The sequence below is a fragment of the Equus caballus genome, chromosome 22, assembly GCF_041296265.1.
Source record: "Equus caballus isolate H_3958 breed thoroughbred chromosome 22, TB-T2T, whole genome shotgun sequence".
NCBI lineage: Eukaryota > Metazoa > Chordata > Mammalia > Perissodactyla > Equidae > Equus > Equus caballus.
The window spans coordinates 45,495,140-45,515,825 of record NC_091705.1 but is presented as its reverse complement, the minus strand read 5'-3'; the positions used below and the strand labels follow the sequence as shown (position 1 = coordinate 45,515,825).

Here is a 20,686-nt window from a genome sequence, read left to right as displayed (position 1 = left end):
ACCAGCTCCTTTTTGAAAGGCCGGTTCCCATTTGTCACGGGCGTAAACAACAGTGCTTTGAGCTTTCCGCAGCTGGACCCTGGCCCTCTGGCCTGAATATTCCTGAGGATGCTTTCCTTGGATGCCTCTGTTCAAGATGGGGAAGAGCAATCGGCTGCCCCAGCCGCAGCTCCAGGCTGCCGCCTCCCACGGCAGGAGGCCATTCAGCTCCCAGCCCTGTCTAGACAGCGAGCATGCCAGCCGCTGCCAGGCCTGAGCCAGCTGTGTGTGTGTGTGTTTATGTGTACGTATGCGTGTGTCTGTGTGATCCTGTTTGTTAATTACCCTGGAATGTCTGCTCCGGCCGCCACTGTGGAAATGTAGGTCATCCCAGTGAGGCGTGCGGTCAGGAGAAGGGGGGTCAGGCCAGCCGGCGGCGCACACACCGTATCGAGGTCACGGCCGTCTGGGAGCCAGCCTAATGGGGCCCAGGCACGTGAGAAGCAGACAGACTGGTTTCTTTCTGCGGTTCTTTCTCTCAGTGCATTTCACAGTACTGCTCACATCGTCAGCCTCGAGCATGCAGCTTTCCTGTCACAGAGGCAAGGACAAGTGTCCCATTGTACATCTTAAATTAGATCTTTCATGTAGCAATCTTTTACTGAGCCAGGACGTTCTATTAACAATTTCCCCTGCAAGGTCAATGTCCTTTCATTCTGACAGCAGCCCACGGAGGTGGGTCCTATTATCATCGCAATAACATAATATATAATCTCCATTTACATTTACGGATAAGGGAGCCGAGTCTCAGAAAAGTTACTCAGCTATTAATAATAACAGGGAGCAAGTATTTGTTACTGGCTACATGCCAATCTCATCTGTTTTCAGCTTTTTGTGTGTAATGTCTCTGTTAATCCTCCAACCACCAAATGATGGTTGCTCCCATTTTGCAGACAAGGAAACTGAGGCACAGAGAGGCCACTCACAAAACCAGTGATTCAAACCCAGGCAGTCTGAGCTTGCCATCACTGTGTCAAGGTCTCCAAATTGTTGGGGTCAGTCTTTGGCTTGGCTAAACCATTTGCATTAAAAAAAACTGGAGCGGTCAGCCCGGTGTCATAGTGGTTAAGTTCGAGTGCTCTGCTTGGGTGGCCCAGGGTTCACAGGTTTGGATCCCAGGTGTGGACCTACACACCACTCATCAAGCCATGCTGTGGAGGCGTCCCAATACAAAATAGAGGAAGACTGGCAACGGATGTTAGCTCAGGGCCAATCTTCCTCACACAAAGAAAAACTGGAGTGAAACAGGGTCGTTGTGTCCACTACGAAGAAGCCCTTCGTTAGAAAGAGTGAAGTCTGTGTCCTGGGGACGGAGGCGGCTCCCGGGATGTTGCTGAACAGCCGATCAGCTCCGTGTGGTGGTTCACGAGCCGGGTCTGAGACGTCTTTTATCAACACACCCCCTCCTTGCCCCAGGTTAAGAAAAATAATCGAATCAAACAGACTTTCCATCTGTGAACAGTGCACTGCTGTGTGGGGCCTCTGTTTGCGCACCTGACAGTAATAATTGTTCAAACATTTATAAACGGGGAGGCTATGAGCAAAAGATTCTAAGAAACTAAAAGAAATAAAGGAAATAATGCTTTAACCCACTCTTGCCTGGAGGGCTGGGGAAGGCTGCATTCCCTCCCCAAGATTTTGTTATAAAAAATTTCCAGGGGCCGGCCCTGTGGCCAAGTGGTCGGGTTCGCGCACTCTGCTTCAGTGGCCCAGGGTTTCACCGGTTCGGATCCCAGGCGTGGACATGGCACCGGTCATCAGGCCACGCTCAGGTGGCGTCCCACGTGCCACAACCAGAGGGACTCACAACCAGAATACCAGAATATACAACTGTATACTGGGGGCTTTGGGGAGAAGAAGAAACAAAAGATTAGCAAGAGATGTTCCAAAACACAGAAAACACAGAAAGGTTGAAGGGATTGTACAGTGGACACCCAGGTCCCCGCCCCCTCGACTGACCGTGAATGGTTAACTATGCGTGCTTTGCACACGTCTATCTGTGACAGGCTGCATTTTAAAATGCCATGTATTGTCTGACGATAGCGTTCCCTCCCTAGGGAAGGTATTCCCAGCCACCGTGGGGGTTTGGCCATAACTTTTTAGGGATATTTTTATGTAGAACATAATGTTTAAGGGGTAGGCCAAGAAATGCCAGCAACCACTCCTTTCCTATTCTCCCAGGCCCAGTGGTGCTTCCTGCCTTAAACAATAGCAGTAACAGTACTGGCCCCTGATGGCTGTGTGACTTCGGATGAGCCATCTCACCTCAGTTTCTTTGTGTGTAGAAAGATACTGACTGTACCTTCTGACAAAAGCTGATGTGTGGTTTCAAGATACGGAGGGGACACGAACAGCACCTTGCACCAGCAGGTGCCCAATAAAGGTCAGTCTCTCTACCAACATCTGCTGAGCTTGTGGGCTGTGCTGTGTGATTTGCACACGAGAGGGTGGGGCCTGGGGCTTCTGTGACCTGTGGTCAGGAGGGTAGTTAGGTCCAGCTCTTCTGAACGATAACAGAAGGCCCCTTCCCCACCCACCGCTCCATATGGGGGCCTCACAATCTGTGGGCTTGCTCAGGGACAAGTGTGACTACCTTGGTAATTTGGCCACAACTTAACAATGAGTCATACCTGATTCTGGTCTGTTTCTTTTGTATTTATCTCTGTTTCTGCTCTCAAGGAGCTGAAAGTCTAGGCAGGAGATATTTCACCCCTTTCCTGTGGGACCAAGAAGAACCAACCAAGGGCTCAGTGTGATTCAGCGCTGCTCAATGCACCCCATGCCAGTTCAACCTAACCTAACCCAACCTAACCCAACCCCACCCAACTCAAACCAACTTAACCCAACCCAACCCAATCTAGCTCAACCCAATACAACTCAGATCAACCCAACCCAACCCAGCTCAAACCAACTTAACCCAACCCAATCCAACACAGCTCAACCCAATGCCACTTAAACCAACCCAACCCAACCCAGCTCAAACCAACCTAACTCAACTCAATCCAACCCAACTTAAACCAACCCAACCCAACCCAGCTCAATCCAACCCAACCCAACCCAACCCAGTATAACCCAATGCATCTCAACCCAACTCAGCCCAACACTGCCCAGCCCAGTCCAACCCAGCCCACCCCAAACCAGTCCACCCAACTCAGCGGCAATAGTCGTTCAATGGAAAACACATGGGATTTGGAATCAGATGGACCTGAGGTGAAATCTCTGCTCTTTCACTTACAAGCTGTGTGACCTTGACCAAGTCACTTCACTTCTGAATCTGTTTCCTCATCTTTAAAATGGAGATAAAAATCCTACATTGGCCAGTACATAAGATTCATTTTCTATATGCAAAAGCATGAAATGGGAACTCTACCTCATACCATATGCAAAAAATAACTCAAAATGGATCCCAATTTAAATGTAAGAGCTAAAACTACAAAACTCTTAAACGAAAACATGGGTATAAATATTCATGACCTTGGACTAGGCCATGGTCTCTTAGATATGGCACCAAAAGCACAAACATGAAAAGGAAAAGTAAAAAAAGATTTATTTTCTGTCCATCAGATGCCTCCACGTGTGACCCCATCAAGTCTACCCCAGGCCGCTGAACGGAATAAGTCTTGGCAACTTGTTCCCTTCCTCCCCTGCCCTCCCATCCCCCCAGCAGACAGGTGGGAAGGCCTCAAGAAGCGCAGGAGGGGTGCCTCCAGCCCAGTCCTTCTGGGCGCTTGCCATTTCTCTAAGGAGACTTGGGGTAGCAGTTCATACTTTTCAGAAGCTTCCTGGTAAACTGAGTGACTTCTTACACACCAGCTGGTCTGTGGGCTGCAGATGTGGTACCTTGGAAGTGTCGTTGTGTGGACAGCCATCAGTGCAGGGCACTCACACTAAACATCTGGGCGTTCCTGCTGCCATGCCTGCTCCTGTTCCCACCGTGAGACACCAGAGAGAAGCTCTCTTTACCTGTCTCCACGTTACCAGCCAAGCCCCTGTGCTATGTGCTAACCAACGCTCCCCTCTGCACCGCCAGCGCTCTGTGGTGACCACAGCATCCTGCATCCTTGAGGCCGGCCGGCTCCGCCCCAGGGAGCTCTCCCACTCTGCCCTGGTTGAATAAGTTGTCGACGTACCAAGAGTCAGGTGGATCTGTTGATGCCAGCAACACTTGTAATTTTAATTTCACAATTCAGTTGAATCATTATACAAAATGAAAAACTATTACTGTGAAAAGAAAGAGAATGGCTGTTTCTATGAAAAAATAACTCAAATGCTCTGGAACGACTTGATAAATATAAGTTGCTAAAAGAATTTGCTGAAGAATTAGGCGTGGGAGAGACGACTGCAGATTAAAAACACGTGGACAGTGAAGGATTCTATGTCCAGAATCTTTACAAACATCCTTCAATTTTCTACTTCACCTTGAAGACCTGGAAACCAGCAATTCTAGATAATGTAAAAATGAGCGCGGTTTTTGTAAGAAGATTAATACGGAACTCCAAACAGCAAAACTGAAAATGCCTCGATGGACCCTGAAAAACTGGTGAGTGGATGTCCCACTGGGTCGCTAAGCCATCAGCTTTAACTGCGTTGGGGTTTCACAGGACTGGGACGGCCGCGTGGGTGTCAAGGAAGCTCCATGTGTGCTGTCGCCAAGCTTGGCTCTGCAGTGGGCTTCAAGCCTTTGTGTGAGCCGAGTGTGGCCAGGCCCCGAGTAGTGGGGGAAACCCCGCCTGGGATGCGGGCAAATGGGCGCCAGTCTCCCTCCATCTCTTGCTTGGGGTGGGACTTTGGGTGGACCGCGTCACATCCCAGGGCCGTGATTTCTTCCTCACCGGAAGGGGGTGCCAGTAACTACCTTGCAGGGTGTGAAGGTCAATGCAGGGGTAAGGAGAGCCCGTGGCCAGCTTTTGGCCCAGAACAGGGGCTGTCAGGAGCGTGGTCCCCTCCCCACTGTGGGCTTCCATGTCCCCGGGGTCCAGCGTGGGCCTGACTTACTCCTCTCCCAGCCCAGAGTCGATGATCTCAGATCTCAGCTGGAAGTCACTCCTGGGCGCAGTGTCTATGAAACTGGAAAATGTCTATGAAACACACAATCCCTCAAGCTCAGAAAACGCACTTGACACGTCTGCGTCCCGCGGGAGCCTGAAGATTTAATAAACCTGGGGCGCTGTAGAGAGCAGAACTGTAAGAGGAGGAAGTCCCAGCGACAGAGGGGCGGGGCGCTGCCTGCTGGCTGTGCGCAGGATTCAAGAAGCATCACGTCATGGATTAATTAATGTTGGCAATCTCATTAGCCGCTGTCTGACCTCCAACAGGCAGGCACTCTGGGTGGGCAGCGTGGTCCAGGGTCATTAACGATGACGTGCGTGGATTTATTGGAGAGACAACTGTTTGCTTCAAGACCCAATTTCAAACTGAACGAGCACTTGGCTTCTGGGTCTGCATTGTTCCTGCTAAATAAACAAGGAGAGAAGGGCCCTGGGCCTTGGGGAGGCCGCCCTGGGAAGCGTGAGAGCAAAGTCTGTACCAGCTGCACATGTGGGGAAGGGGTGGCGGAAGAAGAGGTCCACCATGTGGTGAGATCGCAGGGAGGGGTCCTGAGGGAGGCCACTGGTCCTCCCTCCAAACCCCCCACCACCCCGACTTTTGAAATAAAAATAGCCCACATATGAGCCTGGCACTGTGCTAAATCCTTTCCATGTGTGATTCCATTTGACCCTCGGCAGCGCTGGGAGGCACATCCTGTAATGTCCCCATTTTCAGGATGAGCAAACTGAGGCCTAGAGAGGCTCAGAGACACGCCCAGGGTTGGTATGGAGTGGATCAGGGCTGAAGCAGTTCTGTCGGACTTCACAACTGATGCTTTCACGAGGAAGCTTTGCAGTCTCTGTGAAGATAACTCTAATAAAGAGCATCTGTCCGGTCATGATTAGGGTCCAGATACTTAAAGTACGGTCAGTTACTAAGCCTCCCAACCACCCCATGAAGATGCAGGAATCATCATGCCCACTCTACAGAGCAGGAAACTGAGGCACGGAGCGGAGGAAACTCACCCTTGCCTGATGCCCTTCATTGCTTCCTTCCTCCCAAAGGTTGGGGCTGGTCTGTGGTCCTCCAGGTGGGACCTCTCCAAGCAGTAGGGTCTCCTGGAGAAGGGAATTGGCGTTCCCGTCAGACAGGCCTGGGTCACAGCTGCTCGCCAGACCAGCACTGCCCTTTGCCTGCTGGGCCTCGCTCTCCTATTCTGCCAAGTGGGGCGGGAGGGCACGGGGACCCAACAACACATGGATGCTTCCTTCAAGAATCCTCACCCTCTCCCCATCTTGGGGTGTTCCACTGGTTTGCTTATTGACTAAAGAAGAACTTTGTTTCTTTTACGCCTCAGGGATTGGATTTCATAAATCAAAAATTTTAATTTGAGTGCTCAGTACATAGGTCCCCTTAGTTATCTCAACCACATTCACTCAGATATCTTCTTCTGCTCTAGTCCCTTCTCCCATCTACCACCCCCTAGCCTCTCTGTTTCCCTCTTTTGTTTGTTTGTGGGGTTTTTTCGGTGAGGAAGATTGGCACTGAGCTAACATCTCTGCCGATCTTCCTCTATTTTGTATGTGGGTCACTGCCACAGCATGGCTGATGAGTGATGCAGGTCTGTGCCCAGGATCTGAACCCAGAAAACTGGGCTGCTGAAGCAGAGCACGCCAAACCCAACCACTACGCGATGGGGCTGGCCCCTCTGTTCCCCTCTGAATCCCTGCCTGGCACAGCTGCCAGATAAAACACAGGATGCCCAGGTCAACTTTAATTTCAAATAAAAAATAAATGATTTTTTGGTATAAGTACGTCCCATGTAATATTTGGGACAAACTTATACTTAAAAAATTATTCATGATTGATCTGAAATTTGATTTTAACTGGATGTCCTGTATTTTTATTTGCTCAGTCTGGCAACCCCACCACCTGGCCATGGGGGTTGGGGAGGCCCAGCGCATCCCAGCCAGGACTTGGTCCCATTAGTGACTGTGCTTATGGTTTGTTTACTGGACAGCAGCCCCATGTCAAGCCGCACTGGGTCCTTGATATCATCTTCCCATCTTTGATCCTCACAATCATCTTGCAGATGTAGAAACAGAGGGAGTGGAGGAGGGGAGAGACCTAGCCAAAAACACGTGCTGTTGGAGCCCATGCCCCTAGCTGCTCGGCCCCTGGACCGGATTGAGATCTCAGCTGTTTTCAACCCAATGCCTGTCCAGCACGTAAAGTCTGTATTTGTCCCTCCAGATCAGTTCCTGGGGAGACCCTGCTCCCTCCCCAGCTTTCATATGCCTTGATTTGGCTCATGAAATGAGAGGCAGCCTCCTAACAACCCCCCTCCTGTTCTCCGACAGGACTGATGGGGTCTCTCTGCCCTTGTCCGCAGCCCCGACCTGGTTTCCATGAAATGTTCTTTCCAGGGGACCGAGCGACTGCACAGGTGTCTGGTGGCACGGATCAGGCAGGGTCCTCTGACGGGCCTTTCCTTGTCCCGCGGGTTTCGTGGGCCATGATTGGCAGTGACGCTCCGAGGCACACAGATTGTTCTCTTGCTTCTCCCTCAGGAACAACAGTGTGTCCTGACCCTAAAGGTTGACTTTGATTTTATTCCTCATTTTATGCGATTGGCCTTCTGGGAACGGGTGGGTTTGCCAGCAAGCTCCCAGATGGCACTCAGGCTGCTGGCCTGGGGACCGCAGTCTAAGTAGCAAGGATGTTAAGGGCAGCCAGCTGTGTCTAAAGCCGTCCCCCTGGCGGTCAGTACGGCCCTCCAGGTCAGGTAGTCTGTCCTTCAACTCATTTGGCTAAAACGTTTGCCCATGTCCTAAGCGTTTTAGATTTTGCCCTTCTGAGTCTGATAGGGCTTCTCAATTGCGGTTTCTTAATCAATTCCCCGGGCTTTGCATAGACTTAGAGAGAGCAGCCGTCCTGGTTTGCCTGGGACAGAGGCCCTTCCTGGGATGTGACACTTGCTGTCCTGGCACCCTGGGCTGAGATGGTCGCCCTATGTGGACTGAAGCCTGAGCAATTACACACAAGGCAAGCCAGCTCAGGAAGGGCCCTGGAACCAAACCGAGGAAACACTGACGGGCCTCAGGCAGGGCTGGTGAGCACCAGGTGGACGAGGGGACCAGGCAGAGGGCCCCACTCCCGTAATGTTGGGACATGCCTGCTCTTCAGAGTTTCCTGCAGACGCCCCAGACCCTGCGGCTTGCAGAGCTGGGGGGTGAGACCAGCCAGCTGCAACCCCCTCAGGCCTGCGGCTACTGAGTGGGCTGGAGGAGGCGGCCCTGTCACAGCCCCTCTTGAGGCACTGAAGACTGAGGTTGGGACAGAATGAGGTCGCGGGTTCTCTGCGCCTCCTGGGCGGGCAGCGCCTCCCGCCTCCCACAGCTCCGGGCGCTTAACGACGCACTCAGCTCCTTAACGGAAAGAAGTCGGCACTCTTTCCCAGCAGAGTGCCCTTAATTTGCCTCCTTTGTGCCTAACGTACCCGGGCAGCGGCAAACCGATGTTGAGCAAAAAGGCTCTTCCATCAGGTGACGTCCCTCGGGCCACGTCTCTCTGAAAGGGCTTCCATCCCTACCCAGACAGATGGGAGGTCAGGGCTGGCCCGGAGGCAGCAGGCTGCCCAGAGACTGGTTTTACTTTGGGCCCTTAGAGCATTTTTGTGTTTTTAAGAAGTGATCAACATTTAAAAATGGAAAGATTTTAAATAAATATTCAAATTTCTCGTTCTTCTTTAAAAAGTCTAGCAGCACCAAACCCACATTTGGACGTGTGGACAATTAGCGGGGTGCTGAGGACAGGCTGCCCCTAAGGTGTGGTGGGGACCGAGGAGGGATGGGGGGAGGAGAGAGATGAGCTCCAGGCCAGCCTGGCCACTGGGCGTGGAGGCAGGGCTTCTCTGAGTCATTTCTTGTTCGTTTATTAAGTGAGCAGCATACGATTAGTATTGTTATCAGCATGTTTTCAGTACTGGATTCACTTTCGGCAGTAATTTCTGCCTCGCTGCCCCCCCAAGACAGGCCTTCCCACGTGTCCCGGACCTTGGGCCGAAATAGGAACAGAAGCAGAGAGTCCTGAGGCTCGGCTCCACTCTGCTCTGGGGCTGGTCCTGGCATAGAATGGAAGAATTAAGTTTTCACGTCTTTTATTATTATGCAAAAGTGCTTATTCATTGTGAAAATGGGTGTAAATTTTTCATAGCAATATTTGGGAAGAACTAATGAGTATCTGTCAAGGAGGAGACATTCCATGTGTCCTCCAGGGCCTCCCCAGAAGCTGCCCAGAGAACGTCCCCACCGGCAGCCCCAATGTCAGTCCCTTTCAAGGCGGCAGTGTCCATGTGGATGTCGATGCGTGGGCGTCCACGAGAATGGCGCTGTAAAGACTGGCTCTTAGAGGCAGGACTGAAGCGACTGAGGGATGAGGCCCATCTCGTTACTTGGTTTGTTACTTTTATCGTAGAAGCAAATTTAACGACATGAAGAAACATTAGACACATGAAAATTAGCAAAACAGCATGTAGTGCGTGATACCATTATGAACTGAGTCTATATTTAAACGTGTAGGCAAACAGAAAGATGAAAAGCTACAAGTCAAAATGTTGGTTTTTATTGGTGGATAAATACTTGGATTTTGTTTTCTTTTTATTCTTACTTTTTAAAGGATCTTGGCAGTCAATTCTATTTCTCAGGTTAAGTTTCCTTCAAGCTGCTCAATTGAAATGAGCAAGTGCTTACGGAGGAAGCAAGTGGGGCCCTGAGCGAGTGCTGGAGACGGTGGCACAATGGCTGTTCTAATAATGGTGTACTGATTCGGACTGGGTTAGGCTGCTGTAACAGAAACTCAATGGCAGCCTAACAAAATGGGGCTCTATCTCCCCCCCAGCACTGCCCCGTATGACATGAAGCCTGACGTTGAGCCATCCAAACAACGGCTCCATAACGCTGCAGAAGCCCAGCTGCCTCTTTTCTCTCTCGTGCTCCATCCCCACAGTGTGCTTTCCATCCTCAGGAGGAAAATGGGCTGCTTCATCTCCAAACATTGTATCCACAGTCCAAGAAGGAAGGAGGGAGGGTAGGGAAGAGGGAAAATGCTAAAATCCATCTATGTTTTTAACTGGGGAGGCAAACCCTGCCCAAGGATTACTTCTGACTTCTCACTGTCCAGAACGGGGTCAGATGGCATTTCTAGCAAGGAGGTCTAGGAAGGTCAATATTTTTAAACAGGCCCATTACTGCCTAGACAAACTTGAGATTTTGCTAGTGAAGAAGAAAAAGAGAATGGATATTGGCTAGGGACCTTGCAGTAGCTACTCCCAAAATAAGGATGGCCACATATCGTTCCCATGCTTCTCATTGCGTGTGGGCCCCGTGCTGAATGCATTCCATGTTTGTATTAGTCGTATGGGGACCGTTACTATTATTTCATATCACAGAAGAAGAAATCGAGGCTCAGAGAAGTGAAGCCACTTGCCCGAGGCCACACAGAGTGCCAGGTGGAGCCAGAGCGTGTGCCCCTAATCACCAGGACACACCCCAAACCAGGCATGTGGGTACGAGCAGAAACGTCTCCAGGGATAGTCATTTGTTCTTGAACCCAGACATGTGGGTGTGGCCTCTTGTGTCCCTTCAGATCATCACTTCTCGAACAGAATGTGCATCCTAATTCCCCAGGGTTCCCGTGAAAATGTAGATGTGGTTCGCGGTGGCCCGAGACTCTGCAGTTCGGACAAGCCCCCAGGCAATGCCCCGCGGGTGGTCTGTGGATCACGCTGGGGGTGGCGAAGCCTTAAACCGCCACCCAGACTCGTCCCACCTCCCTAGGGCTCATCCCTCAGTTTCAGACATACGGGCGAACGGTGTTGAGGTCATTCGGTGCACATGAAGGAGGCCCACAAAATACGGGGCCCTGGGAAGGAACCCCACAAGCACCAGACCCCGTAGGAGAGCTCTGACACGCGAGGAAACCGAGTCAAAGAGAGATTTGCTCCTGTGGTTCTCCTCAAGGAAGAGCCTGCCTCCTACAATAAGCTAAGTCTGGGGCTTCTAGAAGGACGAGGTGATGGGCCTCAGACCCGGAAGGTCATTGAGAATTTGATGCTCTTGGGAAATTGGCCCCACAGCCCCATCTTCAGTGTCTCAGGAACTGTTGGGTCATGATTTCTGTTCTCTGCTGCTGAGATGAAGGTGATGATGACGCCGATCGTGAGAGAGACGACGGTGATGAAGAAGATGAGAAGAAGAGCAGGAGGAGGGGAAAGAGGAGGAAGAGGAAGAAGGAGAGGACGAGAAGGAGGACAGGAAGAATGAGAAGGAGGAGGCGGAGCGGGTCGCCAGAGCTCACTGATCGCCTGCCCCCTGCTGGCCCCGTGCTGAGCCCTTTACGTGGCTGGTCTCATTGTGAGGGCTGTGCTGCTTTTGTCCTCATTTTACAGGTAAGAAAACTGAGCCTCAAGGAGACAGAGCAGCCTGCCCAGGCCCACGCGGGTGGCAGGTCACTGGTCTGGGATGAGGTACCCAAACACCCTCATTCCGGGTCTTTGAAAGACGTGCGACCCATCGTGGCCTCTCTCCAGCTGGATTCAGATGGAGTCTTAGAGTTATTCCCGTCTCGATGCTCCGTCACTCCCAGCCAGCCTACCTGCCCCAGGAAGCCACCGGAGCCAGGCTACGACAAAGAAAAAGAAGGAAAAGTCTGTGGAAACACACTGTGGAAAAGAACACTTTGGAGTCAGAAAATAAAAAGCCAGGATTCCAACCGTACCCCACCCCTTGCCGGGTACAGCCCCTTCTGCTCTGAGGCATATTTAGAAAATGCACGTGTTTTCCAGTGTGATCAATACATTAGCCAACACTTTGAGCGTATTGTGAATTTCATGTTTGCTTATACGCAATGTTGTCCTTAAGAAACACCGGGTGAATGCCGAAAACTCAGCTGGCTGAGTCACGCCACGAGGAACACACAGACATGCACGCACACACGCACACCCACTCTCAACATCTACCTCAGTTCACCACGTGGGTCAGGAGCCACACCTGCCACCCTACTTCTGGTCCCCTCCCTCCTCCACTTCACGGTAACTCACAAACCGCAAGGTCAGTGCCATATTCACTGTAGTGTTTATGTATCTCCTACTCACTTAACGTGTAAAACCGAGCTGGTTTCTATCTTTTTCTTTAAATGTATTGCTGATGACGTTTTGAGTGTTGTGTTCCTAACCCGATTTTTTTCACAAGCCCTGTGGTCTTCATGGTGTGATCTTGCATAGCATGACGATTTTAGGAACCACACATCACCTTACAGCACGACTGACCGGGGCGAGGCGTCCTGGTCACTCAGCCTTCTGGGAGCCTTTGTTACCTCATCTGTCAAATGGGCACAGTAATACCCACATCCGTCTCACACTGGGCGGTAAAAAGGGCCCTGGACTCAGAGTCTAGGGGCAAGGTCACAGGCCAGGCTCTAAGACCCGCGGGGCTGCTCGAGGACTTGGGTCCCCTGGGACCCTCTGAGCACCACCCCACGGCCTGTTGGAGAGGACCACCCCCCAGCCCTGTCCACCTCACAGAACAGCCGGGCGGCCCCGAGATGGGCTCTCAGACGCCGACGGGCTGCGGGGACTCCAGCACCAGCATCCTCGGGAGGTTCAGTCCTTCTCGGGGTCCCACATGACAGCAGCCCAGGACTGGAGCTCGAGGACGGTGCGTCCCAGACCGCTCTGCAGACCCAGCAGTTCCAACGGCCACAGCCCCTCAGGGAGGCCTCCCTTCCGCCTCACACAGGGCGCCGCTGGCCCTCCTGGTGGCCCCCGAGAAAGGCGGGCGTTACTTGTGTCGCTTTGTCGTGGGGGTGTGGGTCAGTGCAGCGCAGCCCCTGGCCCGGAGGCTCCCTGCTGTCTGCCCCCTGCTCCGTCTACAGCCGAGCCGCTTCTGGAAAGGTCCTGCTTCTCCCGGGCCTTGTTCTGTAGCGTTGCAACCCACTTATTTCGAATTTTAAGGTGATGTCTTGGTGCTAAAATACGTGACAGAGCACACGTTTATCATTTCAGTCTTCTGGAATATTTCCATTGCACAACAGCTACACACGGCTACAATCTTGAAAACCAACTCGATCCCAAAATCTTAAATAATGTATTTAAAGTATGTATCTTCCTAGAATGAAGGGGAATCAAGTTAAATAAAAAATTTTGGAAGAAAAAACCAGAAAGATATAAAGAAGTTAGAAGTCCCATACACTCTGACCATCATTAATCTCTCAGCAGATTTATTTCCAGTTCCTTCTCTACGATACGCTTTACTCTGGTGATGTTGTGCCATATGTACAGTTTTTACTCAGCATTATGTCATAAGCAAGCCATTTCCCCTTTATTAAAAATGCTTTGTAGGGGCCAGCCCGGTGGAATAGTGGTTAAGTTCGTGTGTTCTGCTTCGGCAGCCCGTGGTTTGCTGGTTCAGATCCAGGGGGCAGACCTACACACTGCTGGTCAAGCCATGCTGTGGCGGTGTCCCACAGACAAAGTAGAGGAAGATTGGCACAGATGTCAACTCAGCAACAATCTTCCTCAAGCAAAAAAAAAGGAGGGTTGGCAAAAGATGTTAGCTCAGGGCCTATCTTCCTCACCAAAAAAAAAAAGAAAGAAAGAAAGAAAAAAGCTTTGTAAACATCAGTTTTAATAATTGTATAAATATTTCATCATAAAGACGTTCTATAATTTAATCATTTTTGCAGTGTTGGACATGTGATTTTTTAAAACGTCAAATAATGCCATGATTAATGTCTGTTTACATTAACCTGTTCTCATTTCCTGATTATTTTCTTGGGCTAGATTCCCAAAAGTGGAATTGCTGAATAAAATAGATGAATGTTTTGAATTAATATAAAGAACACGTTAATAGGTTGTTTTTTGTGAAGGTGCTTCCAACAGTGTAGGAGAGCCTATTACTCCACATCATCCCCAGCACTGAGGATTATTGTTTTTTAAAATCTTTGCTCAGTTAATTTTTTAGGTGGTCTCTCATTGTCTTGATTACGTTGGTTAGTTCTAAGTATGTTTCCTCACAGACTTTTTGCTAACAATTTCTTAACTTAGAGCTCCGAACTGAAGAGCTGAGCTGATTTTACAGCTGGTCCTTTCTGAACGGGCTGCGGACAGCACTCCTGCTGCCCCACCGGGAGGCTGCCTGCCTTCAGCGCAGGGGAGCCGGTGGGGATTTCAGCCCGAGGGAAGTGGGCGAACCTTGCACTCTCAGCTTTAAGCTCGCACGGCAGGGATTGCCGGTCGGGTCGTCAGGCCAGATGATTTGGGCGTCAGGAATGATGCGGGCTTTGCTGTGCTCTGGACCACACCCGGCCACTGGTTCTGGGGCAAGCCTTGCCCAAAGGCAGAGCTCAACAGGGGCCATCGCGTGGGTGGGAAGAACATCTTGGTCTGCACGGATGACTATAAAAATAACAGGAACAGGTCATCGCTCCGATCTGTCTTTTCAGAGGTTTCACTAAATGGCAGAGTTGGGTGTGAAAAACTTGGGGTGACTGGCTGTGGCCCCGGCCCCTGGCCCTGGGTGACTTTTATGACTCCATTTGGCTGCAACCTCCGGGAGGCCTCTCAATGACACCAGAATGATTTTCTCTCGCTGCTCAGCTGGCTCGCCAGACATGCTCTTTCTTCCCCGGTCTACATCCATCATGGGCCTAAACTCAGGAGCGGTCTTGGCATTTATCAGTCAGCCGGAAAGCGGACCCAGCACATAGACGACATCTCATTAATTTTGCAAGTTTGATTTATTCCCTATTTAAACTAGGGATTAAGTTCCACCTGGAGGAAAGAAAAACCAAACAATTACAGCAGTCCTCCGTCTGGGACCAGTTTGGGATTCGTGAAATGGTTAAGCGTTGCCACCGGAGGCAACAGAGCTGACAGGGAGATTGTGGCATTTGGAGTCAGGAGCCATGGGGTCGAGTCCAGCTGGGTGACCTTGGGAGAGTCAGAAGCCACCGACCCTCAGTGTCCTCATCCGACCCGTGTGTGATGATTAAAAGGAACCAACTTGGTAAAAGGCTCTTTGTGACTGGAAAAGTAGCATCCGACATGAGTGATCCCAGCGATGGTTGTCACCACGACCAACACCACTAGCAGCGGGCACCCCAGCCCTCTTGCGCTCCGAGTTGGTTTTGGTACAACCACCCTTGTTTGTAAGGTTGTATAATGCATATCAAAATACGTGTATTTAGTAAATGTACATGCATATTTTGTATATATACATACAACATATGTATATACTGATATACGATATATATCATATATACTGAGATATAGATATATGTGCATATATACAAATATTTGTATACATATATATGTTCATGTGTATATAAGATATATTATGATAAATATCATATACATTGATACATAGATATATGTGTATATACATGAACATATATACACATATATGCTATATATATATACAAGATATATTGATATATGCATATTAATATATATTAATATGATATACATATGTGTATATCAAAATATACATTTTTTTCTCTATGCTTTATTTTCAGCTCTAATTATAAATTACAGGCAGACCACTTTCTGTGTGTGTGTGTGAGGAATATGGCCCTGAGTTAACACCCATGCCAGTCTTCCTCTCCTTTGTGTATGGGATGCCTCCACAGCACGGCCAATAGGTGGAGTCAGTCTGTGCCCGGGATCCAAACCCACGAACCTGGGGCCACCAAAGCTGAGTGCGGGGAACTTTAACCACTAGGCCACACGGCAGACCACTCTTTAAAATGAAAGAACAATCTTTTTTTTTGGAAGATTAGCCCTGAGCTAACATCCGTGCCCATCTCCCTCTACTCTATATGTGGGACGCCTGCCACAGCATGGTTTGACAAACGGTGCTAGGTCTGGGCCCGGGATCCAAACTGGTGAACCCCAGGCCACAGAAGCGGAACGTGTGAACTTAACCCCTGCGCCATCCATCCGGCTGGCCCCAAAGAACAGTTCTTTTTTTTTTTGTTAACCCTCTTAGTTATTTCTCCATCAAAATGCTTTTCGAAGAAAAATGTAGAAAGTGAAATCAGAAATCTGATCAAGCTGCACTTCCCATCATAACTCAGGCTGGGCTGGAGTGGTTTCGGCTGCGATGCAGGCAAACCAGCCACTAAGATAAACCCGCCCAGCCGGAAGGACCCCTTCCCCCACCCCCACAGGGGTCAGGTGACAGATTCAGCATCTCAGCTCGAGCTTCCCGGTCATTGAAGGGCCGAGACTTTCTCTATGTTTCCTACTCCACCAGAGACTTGTTTGTGCGTTATCAGGATGATGATATTTCTGTCTCCAGGCAGATGGCCACGTTCACGCTCATTTAGCCACGACAGACGTCGGCGTGGGGCTGGCTGGCTTCCTTCTCCAGCGTTATCCCCTCGGCTAATTGAGTTTGGTTAATCGCCGTGATGAGCTGAGCCGGGAGTGGCCGCCTGGGCTGTCACTTGTTGGGTGAGGAGACTGAGAAAACTCTGAGGGGGCAGCTGAGCAGGCCCCCCGGGGCAGCGGACTTCTCCTTCAGGCACAGCGCCTACCGACCCCGAGACTTTTAGGGGCCCATGAAAATGTTCCAACTTGTCTTAGACTCAGAAGGAAAAACAACTTGGAGGTGAAAGAGAGCAGGGCATGTCTGGGAGCTCTGGGCAGCCGAGGGTGGGATGGGTTGGCAGGGGCGGAAAGAGGAGGGTCCCACAAGCGATGCTGGAGAGTTGGGGGTCTATCCAGGGAGCACGGGGGGCCATGGACACGTGCAAAATGACCCTGTCATGGGGGACAGGCGAGGAGGGGTGGAGATGGAGTGGGCAAGAGGTGGGCGACCCGTGCGACTGTCCAGGGAGAGACAGAAAGGCTGGATAGGGCTGGGCTGTGACCCAGGGAGAAGTGACAGATTCCAGAGAGCTTACACCCACGGCTGAGCACACTCCCGTCTTCCCCTTTGCACCTCACGTCTCTGTCAGCAGCTGCACCGGCTCTCTCATCCCTCTCCTCCGGCCGAGTCTGCTGCCCAGGTCTCCTCACCTGCCTCGCCCGCCTCCTCCGTCTGCTTCCCACTCTCTGCGGAGACGCTGGGGGCACGCATCACCCTGGGCCTCCGGGCGTCCGCATCCAGTGCACGGTCTCTGCTTCTCATTTCACTGGATTTTCAGCAGCTGGAAGCACTAACTCAGCGACCTCTCTGTCTTCAGTTTTAGTCAACAGCTTAATCGGAATTTCTCGAGCTTTTCCACCCAGATTCCACTAAAGAGAAAGCAGGGGCGTGGGATGTGACTACAAGGCTGAAGTTTATTTAGACCTTGCGTTTTATCTTGAGAACTCTTCTCAGTTCTACATTCTTCTCCAAAATATGTCTGAGTCTCAGCAGAACAGTAAAAACCTCCTCTGACAAGACTCCGGGCAGCACTGACCTTCCAGGAAGGCGAGCTCTGTTTGCCTGGCCTTTTGCCTGCTGCCCGTGACCCACACACGCTGGGACTAGGATGAGGCCGGCCAGGTGCCTGGGGCCCAAAACATAAGGAGGTCTCCTTCTCCGTGCTGACCCTGGGCTTGCATGACCCTGAGGTGACACCTCCTTACTTCGTGTCCCCGTGCTGCATTGTCCTCATCCTGCTCCCAGCCTGCCTGCACCTCACTGTGAACCCCATCTGAGAGATGGGAGCAGACCCCAAGAGTAGAGGTAATGGGTGGTGCCAGATGGCCGTCTCCCGCTGGCCCCCTCAGCTGCCCCCAGTGTCCGTCGCACGTGCATCACAGCAGGTGAGGGCCTTACAGAAGCCTCCTGGAAGGTCTCATGTGGGGTAATGTAGAGGCAACGAGGTCGTTCACAGTGTTAGCATCCTTTCATTTATTTATTCGTTTTCAAGAAACAGTTACTAAAAGCTGACTGTGTCCAGATGCTGGCTGGACACTCAGGTCCCAGCAGTGCCCAGACAGACAAGGTCTCTCCCAGGGTCTGGCATTACAGCAGCTTTTGTGTATTTGCACAAGCAAAACCGGACTGGAAGGTAGAAAAATGCATCTGTGCCTGGGGGAAGCTGGGGTGCTGCTGGGCACGCTCGGGCTTCCAGCTTCAGCATTTGCAAAAATGGTGGGTCCTTGGGGGACACTATTTTAAATAGACTTGAAAAACACTGGATAACTGGGGCCCTTGAGATGTTCGCGACGTCCATTTGCGGATTAGATTCTGGAGGGTCCTGCAGGTCGATGCTGTCCAGCGTTTCTGCATTTGACCCTTTTTCCTGCGACATCTGTTAACATCTGGCCAAACAGGTCCTGCAGCCCCCACTTTCAGAGACGTGATCGTTAACTTCTCCTGTTGGTTGGTTGGGCTCAGCATCCTCCTCATTGGTCTGTATCTGGGGGAGAGCTCGCCTCTCCTCCTTTTGAAAACCCGTGAAGTGGTGTGGACACAGCTTACCCGTGTCTTGAGACTGTGTGCTTGTGGCCAGAGGTTGCTGGGCACCACACCTGCCGGGGAGCTTAGGGACGATTCAGGGATAAGGAGGATTTTGCTGCTTCAGAGAGCTTTGGCATAGCTCCTAAAATGGTAATAATCAGCCAGAAACAGTAAAAATAACAAAAACGAAACAGAACGAGCTGGGGGTGAGGGGGGCCCAGGAAAGAAAGCAGAAACATCAAGCAGCAAAGACAGGTTATTTAGAAATAAAATGGAAGCAGCACCCAGGACTCACCGGCAGGCTGCGGAGCTCGGGAAGGCGGTCCTCACTGTGGTGCCGGGCAGAATCATGGGAACTTCGAGAAATGCCAATGCCCGCCTCGTCCCGGGGTTGGCCTAGGGAGGCTGCGGCATGGGCGTTCTTTGAAATCTCCTCCAGGAGACTGCCCTGCAGCCGAAGCTGAGAACCTCTGCTTTAAAAGCGCCCCCAGTCAACAGCCTCTTGTCCCTTTTCGTATTTCTTCTTTGTTTCAGTGAATGTTTTTGGCATCTTAATAAAAGTTTCCCAAAACATAGAACAACCCCACGTTTCCAGTCTTTCATGGTGTATTTCTATTCCTATTTCTTATCCTGTTTCATAAAGGTCTTAATTTTGTTTTCTCCCCTAGTTTGTCTGCAACCCCAACACCCTCCACCCCCACCTCCACACACACACAGACACACATGCACACAAGCACACATTTCTGTAGTGCAGCTCAGCATATACAAATGAACTATGGACAGCCAGCTTGCAGATTCCCAACAGCATGGGTATTTTTGACTGTGCAGCTGCAGTCTCTCCGGGAACCCAGCTATAGAAATCCCACGAAGACGGCAGGATCCTGAATAGCTCTTGCGTCTCCTCTTCTTACTGCGAGGGCTCTGAAGTCCTACAGTGACCCTGGCAACTCAGAGACAAGATGCTGCTGGCCGATGGGGATGTTGTCCCTTCTATTCTGGTCAAGACTTTTCATCGATGGCCAGAGACGGTGGCCTCTGCCTCCCTGGGGTCCCACCCTGCAACAAGACCAGCAGTTCTCAACCAGGGACATGTGGCTGTGTCTGGAGGTATTTTTGGCTGTGGTGACTGGGGATAACGGGGGGATGCTCATGGCATCTGAGGGACGGAGGCCAGGGATGCTGCTCAACACTCAGCAATGCACAGGACAGCCCCACCACCGAGAACGATCTGGTCACAAACGTGGCTAGTGCCCAGGCTGAGAAACCTTGAGCTAGAACGTAAGGTCTTTGAAGGCCAGTTAAGTTTCTCTCCCTTCCTTGGCAGCCTTATCATTTATTGTTGCAGAATTTGGGCTAGAATAGGGTTGAATCAACCTCAATTATTTTTGTACGACTATTACTTAATAGAGTTCTGTAAATTAAGTCACTTTGCTTTCTTAAGGCAAATAAATGAACTTAAAGTGGAAACTTTCTATGATTACAGTATATAGGATACCAGTATCACCTGCCACCAATCGATGGTACCCCTAAAAACAAGCGTGAAGAAGATATAGCCACAGTTCTTTGTGACATTCTGCTGGAGATGGCTGCCGGCGAAGATTCAGAGCGTGAGGACCTTTTCTTGTGGTTGCTGTTATACAGGTGTCAGAAAAGGATGGAACACAGGCTGGCCCCCCATGGAGACCTTCTCCTGGAAGGAGAAGGGGCCTGCAGGATGAGCTTTCTTGCTGTGCGAGATGATGTCCCTCCTGCCCTGTCTGTTCCGCCTAAATCTTCTCGGGGGCTGTGGGGGTGCACACCTCGCACTATGGGAGACCACAGCCGGCCCTTCTCAGGCCGACGAGGGAGCTGGACCCCAAGGGGGGGCTTCTAGGAGGGAAAGTCCCACGGCTCCCCCAGGCTCTGCAACCTCAAACAAGTTGTTCACGCTTTCTCAGCCTCAGCTCCCTCCCCTGTAAAGTGGGGGTGTGACTGCACCCGCCCCCGCGGCGATGTGAGCGTGCAGTGAGAATGAACACGGACTCCGGGCTCTGTCCAGCGCCGAGCATGATTCCTGCTTAATAATCTCACACTCTTGTCGTGATGAATCATGAAAAAAAAGGAAGACTCTTTCCAATACGATTTTCAATAATAAATGCCTACAGATCTTTAATGAGCTTTACACA

At 50.9% G+C, this 20,686-nt stretch overlaps 1 long non-coding RNA gene across 2 annotated transcripts; it reads right to left on the bottom strand.

The window, feature by feature from the left end:
* Window positions 1–9,668: 9,668 nt before the first annotated feature.
* Window positions 9,669–18,937, bottom strand: LOC138920129 (uncharacterized). 2 transcript variants are annotated; one of them, XR_011430829.1, is made up of 3 exons: window positions 18,817–18,937; window positions 12,643–14,896; window positions 9,669–11,748 (listed from the first exon to the last, which is right to left on the bottom strand). It is a non-coding gene; the product is annotated as an uncharacterized lncRNA (long non-coding RNA). The 2 variants fall into 2 exon arrangements; XR_011430828.1 differs by lacking the exon at window positions 9,669–11,748 and having other exon boundaries at window positions 11,936–14,896.
* Between the last annotated feature and the right edge of the window lie 1,749 nt (window positions 18,938–20,686).